Source organism: Triticum dicoccoides, chromosome 4B (assembly GCF_002162155.2).
Source record: "Triticum dicoccoides isolate Atlit2015 ecotype Zavitan chromosome 4B, WEW_v2.0, whole genome shotgun sequence".
Lineage (NCBI taxonomy): Eukaryota > Viridiplantae > Streptophyta > Magnoliopsida > Poales > Poaceae > Triticum > Triticum dicoccoides.
In genome coordinates this window covers 525,360,136-525,367,009 of record NC_041387.1, presented here as the reverse complement: position 1 = coordinate 525,367,009, position 6,874 = coordinate 525,360,136, and positions in this window count along the sequence as shown.

The following is a 6,874-nucleotide window of genomic DNA, read 5'->3' as shown; positions in this document are numbered from 1 at the left end:
TTGGCCATATCACATCACATAGCATACCCTACAAAAACAAGTTAGACGTCCTGTAATTGTTGTTTGCATGTTTTACGTGGCTGCTATGGGTTTCTAGCAAGAACGTTTCTTACCTACGCAAAAACCACAACATGATATGTCAATTGCTATTTACCCTTCATAAGGACCCTTTTCATCGAATCCGTTCCGACTAAAGTGGGAGAGACTGGCACCCGCTAGCCACCTTATGCACCAAGTGCATGTCAGTCGGTGGAACCTGTCTCACGTAAGTGTACGTGTAAGGTCGGTCTGGGCCGCTTCATCCCACAATACCGTCGAAACAAGATTGGACTAGTAACGGTAAGCATATTGAACAAAATCAACACCCACAACTCCTTTGTGTTCTACTCGTGCAAAGAATCTACGCAATAGACCTAGCTCATGATACCACTGTTGGGGAACGTAGCAGAAATTCAAAATTTTCCTACGTGTCACCAAGATCTATCTATGGAGAAACCAGCAACGAAGGGAAGGAGAGTGCATCTACATACCCTTGTAGATCGCTAAGCGGAAGCATTCAAGAGAACGGGGTTGAAGGAGTCGTACTTGTCGTGATCCAAATCACCGGAGATCCTAGTGCCGAACGGACGGCACCTCCGCGTTCAACACACGTACAGCCCGGTGACGTCTCCCATGCCTTGATCCAGCAAGGTGAGAGGGAGAGGTTGAGGAAGACTCCATCCAGCAGCAGCACAACGGCGTGTTGGTGATGGAGGAGCGTGGTAGTCCAGCAGGGCTTCACCAAGCACCGCGGGAGAGGAGGAGTAAGAGAGGTAGGGCTGCGCCAAGAGGGAGAGGTTCTCGTGTCTCTGGCAGCCCCAAAACCCCCACTATTTATAGGGGAAGGGGAGGGGGCTGCGCCCCCTCTAGGGTTCCCTCCCCAGGGGTGGAGGCAGCCTCCAGATGCCATCTGGTGGCGGCCAGAAGGGGGAGAGGGGGGAGGCGCACCTAGGGTGGGCCTTAGGGCCCATCTGCCCCAGGGTTTGCCCCCTTCCCCACTTCCCTGCGCCTTGGGCCCTGTGGGGGGGCGCACCAGCCCACCTGGGGCTGGTCCCCTCCCACACTTGGCCCATGCTTCCCTCCAGGGATGGTGGCCCCACTTGGTGGACCCCCGGGACCCTCCCGGTGGTCCCGGTATGTTACCGGAAAAACCCGAAACTTTTCCGGTGACCAAAACAGGACTTCCCATATATAAATCTTTACCTCCGGACCATTTCAGAACTCCTCGTGACGTCCGAGATCTCATCCGGGACTCCGAACAACATTTGGTAACCACATACAAACTTCCTTTATAACCCTAGCGTCATCGAACCTTAAGCGTGTAGACCCTACGGGTTCGGGAACCATGGAGACATGACCGAGACGTTCTACGGTCAATAACCAACAGCGGGATCTGGATACCCATATTGGCTCCCACATGTTTCACGATGATCTCATCGGATGAACCATGATGTCAAGGATTCAATAGATCCCGTATTCAATTCCCTTTGTCTAGCGGCATAGTACTTGCCCGAGATTCGATCGTCGGTAAACCGATACCTTGTTCAATCTCGTTACCGGCAAGTCTCTTTACTCGTTCCGTAACACATCATCCCGTGATCAACCCCTTGGTCACATTGTGCACATTATGATGATGTCCTACCGAGTGGGCCCAGAGATACCTCTCCGTCACACGGAGTGACAAATCCCAGTCTCGATTCGTGCCAACCCAACAGACACTTTTAGAGATACCTGTAGTGCACCTTTATAGCCACCCAGTTATGTTTTGACGTTTGGTACACCCAAAGCATTCCTACGGTATCTGGGAGTTGCACAATCTCATGGTCTAAGGAAATGATACTTGACATTAGAAAGGCTTTAGCATACGAACTACGATCTTTGTGCTAGGCTTAGGATTGGGTCTTGTCCATCACATCATTCTTCTAATGATGTGATCCCGTTATCAACGACATCCAATGTCCATGGTCAGGAAACCGTAACCATCTGTTGATCAACGAGCTAGTCAACTAGAGGCTTTACTAGGGACATGGTGTTGTCTATGTACCCACACATGTATCTGAGTTTCCTTTCAATACAATTATAGCATGGATAATAAACGATTATCATGAACAAGGAAATATAATAATAACTAACTTATTATTGTCTCTAGAGCATATTTCCAACAGCTTGCTGCCTCCCTGGCTGTTGCATCGTGTGTTCAGCGATTGTACTACCGGACAAGCCTTCCGAAGAGTGGAGTCCTGAAAGTAAGAAAAAAGAAATGACAAAATTGGGAGCCCCTAGTGCGGTTGAGTCGCATTTAGGGCGTGTCGTGGTTGTGCCCCTCCCCTTATGCCCATGGTATTTCCAGAGCGTAATTATGTACGCGTAGTACTGGTTTCGCAATTTCACGAGGGCTGGGGTTGGGGCCGCATTGCTATGCTTGCTCGGAACATGCCAGGCGCTCTTGTTGTAGGTTACTCTGGGTGCGCTTGACGGTGTCCAGACTTTTAATACCCGGACTGGAGAATTGCCTTGAGAGGCTACTTTGTACTTCCGCCGCGAGGGCCGCCGTATGCTCCTCCGTTCGGAGAGAGCGTTCGGTGTTTCCATTGACCGTAATGACTCGTCGAGGGCCTGGCATATTGAGCTTGAGTTATGCATAGTGCGGCACCGCATTGAACTTTGCAGCGCGTGATAGCCACTTCAGAAGGGGACTATGTCAAAGATTAACTCCTTGCTTCGGAAATTATCCGGGGATCCGAAGACCACTTCGAGTGTAACTAAGCATGTACAGTTGGCCTCTACACCTCGTATGACGCCTTTAAAGGTCGTATTTGTGGGTTTAACCCTTGAGGGATCTATGCCCGTTTTCACACTGTATCCTTATAAAGCAGGTTCAGGCTGCTGCCGCCGTCCATAAGGACTCTAGTGAGGTGAAATCCGTTAATGATTGGGTCTAGAACCAATGCGGCGAATCCGCCGTGGCGGATGCTAGTGGGGTGGTCCCTTCGATCAAAAGTGATCGGGCAGGAGGACCACGGGTTGAACTTTGGGGCGACTGGCTCCAACGCATATACGTCCCTGAGTGCACGCTTCCGCTCCCTTTTGGGGATGTGGGTTGCGTATATCATGTTCACAGTCCGCACTTGTGGGGGAAAGCCCTTCTTTTCCCTGTTGTTCGGCGGCCGGGGCTCCTCCTCGTCATCGCTATGCAGCCCCTTGTCTTTGTTTTCGGCACTTGACTTGCCTGCCTGCTTGAACACCCAACAATCCCTGTTGGTGTGATTGGCTGGTTTTTCGGGGTGCCGTGTATCTGGCACGATCGATCGAGTATTCAGTCCAAACTGGACGGGCCCGGAGTATTTCTTTTGAATGGCTTTTTCCGCTGACCGGGTTTAGAGCCTCTGAATCCGGCATTAACTACCGTATCCTCATCATTGTCATCGTTAATGCGGCGCTTGTGCTTGTTGCGACGCGACCTGCCATTGTTGTCCTTGGTATCCGAATTACCAGGGCTCTTGGTCATGTTATTACTACGAGCTAGCCAGTTGTCTTCTCCCGTGCAAAAGCGGGTCATGAGTGTTGTGAGGGCTGCCATGGATTTCGACTTTTCCTATCCTAGGTGCCGGGCAAGCCATTCGTCACGGATGTTATGTTTGAAGGCTACGAGGGCCTCTACGTCCGGACAGTCAACTATTTGATTTTTCTTGGTTAGGAACCCTGTCCAGAATTGTCTGGTCGATTCCTCTGGCTGCTGAATTATGTGGCTTAGGTCATCGGCGTCTGGTGGTCGCACATAGGTGCCCTGGAAATTGTCGAGGAATGCCGCTTCCAGGTCCTCCCAGCAACCAATTGACTCTGCTGGCAAGCTGTTAAGCCAATGCCGAGCTGGTCCTTTAAGCTTGAGTGGGAGGTATTTGATAGCGTGTAGATCATCACCGCGGGCCATGTGGATATGAAGGAGATAATCCTCGATCCATACCGCAGGATCTGTTGTGCCATCGTACGATTTGATGTTTACGGGTTTAAAACCCTCGAGGATTTGATGATCCATTACTTCATCTGTGAAGCATAGTGGGTGTGCGGCGCCTCTGTACTGGGCTATATCACGATGCAGCTCAAATGAGCTTTGTCTGTTGTGTTCGGCCTGGACGGATTTGCCATATCCGGCACGACGGTTATCGTCACGTGTCATGGGGCGACCACGCGATCCGTAGATCGAACTTGTTTGCCTTGCCTTGTCCTCCAATATGTCTCGCAGGTCTGGCGCATTTCCCCGTGCCTTGGTATTTTTTGAGCGACGCCGGGGTGCAGCTTGAGTGGATGGCCGAGAGGCCTCTTTGTCGCGGCCACGAGGTGGCCGGTCGGCCACGTCGTGCGCTGGTGATGTAGGTTTAAGTGCTTCCTCCTCTAATCGGGGTAGCAGCCTGCGCTTTGGGTAGCTCTTGGAGGGGCGTTGGAGTTCGTACTCTTCGGCCGCAAGGACTTCAGTCCATCTTTCGGCTAGCAAGTCTTGGTCAGCTCTATGCTGCTGCTGGTTTTTCTTGAGGCTGCTCGCCATGGCCAGAAGCCTGCATTTGAAACGCTCTTGTTCGACGGGATCCTCAGGCACGACAAATTCGTCGTCGTCGAGGCTTGCCTCATCTTTGGAGGGAGGCATGTAATTATCGTCCTCTACCTCTCTGTCTGCCGCTCTCTCATGAGGTTGGCTTCTCCATCCTCCTGTGCTGAATCCTACTGGAGGGGGTTGTCTTCGGCACTGTCCGGGGTGTTATTATCTCCCGTGCCGGAATCGCTGTTTTTGCTTTGGCGGGATTTAGAGCGGCGCCGCTGATGCCGGCGCTTAGGCTGCTTCTTGGAGGGGTCATCCTCCGTTGTTCCATCGCCATTCCCTTCTTTTGGGGTGTCCACCATGTATATGTCGTATGACGAGGTGGCCTTCCAGTTCCCTATAGGCGCTGGTTCTTGGTCGTCTCCTGCATCGGCGTCCATACCGTCGATGTCTTTGGAGTCGAAATCGAGCATGTCGGTTAAATCGTCGACAGTGGCTACGAAGTGGGTGGTGGGTGGGCTTTGAATTTCTTCATCGTCTGCATCCCAACCTTGCTGACCATAGTCCGGCCAGTGCTCTCTTGATAAAGAGAGAGACTTTAGTGAATTCTGAATGTCGTCGAAGGGCGAGTGCTGAAAGATGTTCGTGGCGGCGAACTCCATGATCGGCGCCCAATCGGGTTTGATCGGCAGGGGCGCGGAAGGTTCGGAGTCCGGAGAGGAGTCCGGCACCTTGGAGTCACAAGCTTCGCAAAGGACAAGGCTGGTGTTCGGCTCGATCGCCATAGAGATTGCAGCCCCCGCCACCCGTCCTCGATTGGCGTAGTCAGCTCCGAGCTAAGGTCCAGAGCGGACACTGGGGAGGCCTCCTGGGCACTGTTCGGCTGCAGAGCTAGATCATGCCCATCGTGACAGTGTGGCACGCTCGGTTGTGGCTTGAACCCATCGAAGATCAAGTCTCCGCGGATGTCAGCCGTGTAGTTGAAACTTCCAAATCTGACCTGATGGCCGGGGGCATAGCTTTCGATCTGCTCCAGATGGCCAAGCGAATTGACCCGTAGTGCAAAGCCACCGAATACGAAGATCTGTCCGGGGAGAAAAGTCCCACCCCGGACCGCATCGTTGTTGATGATCGGAGGAGCCATCGGGCCTAAAGATGACGACATAGAGGAACTCTCAATGAAAGCACCAATGTTGGTGTCAAAACCGGCGGATCTCGGGTAGGGGATCCCGAACTGTGCGTCTAGGCGGATGGTAACAGGAGACAAGGGACACAATGTTTTTACCCTGGTTCGGGCCCTCTCGATGGAGGTAAAACCCTACTCCTGCTTGATTAATATTGATGATATGGGTAGTACAATAGTAGATCTACCACGAGATCAGAAAGGCTAAACCCTATAAGGTAGCCTATGGTATGATTGTTGTTCGTCCTACGGACTAAAACCCTCCAGTTTATATAGGCACGGGAGAGGGCTAGGGTTACACAGAGTCGGTTACAATTGGAGGAGATCTACATATCCGTATCGCCAAGCTTGCATTCCACGCCAAGGAAAGTCCCATCCGGACACGGGACGAAGTCTGCAATCTTGTATCTTCATAGTCCAGGAGTCCGGCCAATGGTTATAGTCCGGTCATGCGGACACCCCCTAATCCAGGACTCCCTCATTTATTCTGTTTTTTCTTCTTCTCCTCTATTACTTTCTTCTTCGCCTCTTCTTTTTCTTCTTTTTCCTCTTCTTATTTATTTCTCCTCTTCTCCTCCTTTCTTCCTCTTCTTATTTTCCTTTTTCCTCTCATTCTTTTAGTATTGCTTGTTTTTTTTTAAAAAATGTTCAAATAGATAATTTCGAAAAAAGTAAAGGTTTTGCCTAATGCATTGTTCATATGAATATACAAACATTTGCATATTCTACAATAATTAATATCACCAAAAAAATCTATGAACAGAAAAAAATCCTAACTTTTCTAAAAATCTATCTTTTGCATATATACATGAACATATATATACATAGAGAACATATATACATTTTTATAAAAATGCAAAAAACAAAAGATCTAAAAAATGGACATATAAACAGATATACACACATACATAGACTCATACATATACATATAATCAGGAAAAACATCATATATATGCATGTGCAGAAGAAAACAGGGAGGAAGGGGGCGGTGCCGGCTCTAACCAAAGGATGAGAGGTGCGGCGTGGTCGTGGTAGGGGCAGAGGCACGACGTGCGTAGGGGTAGAGGCGACGGCGGCATGGTCGGGGCAGGGGCAGAGGCGACGGCGGCGTGGTCGGG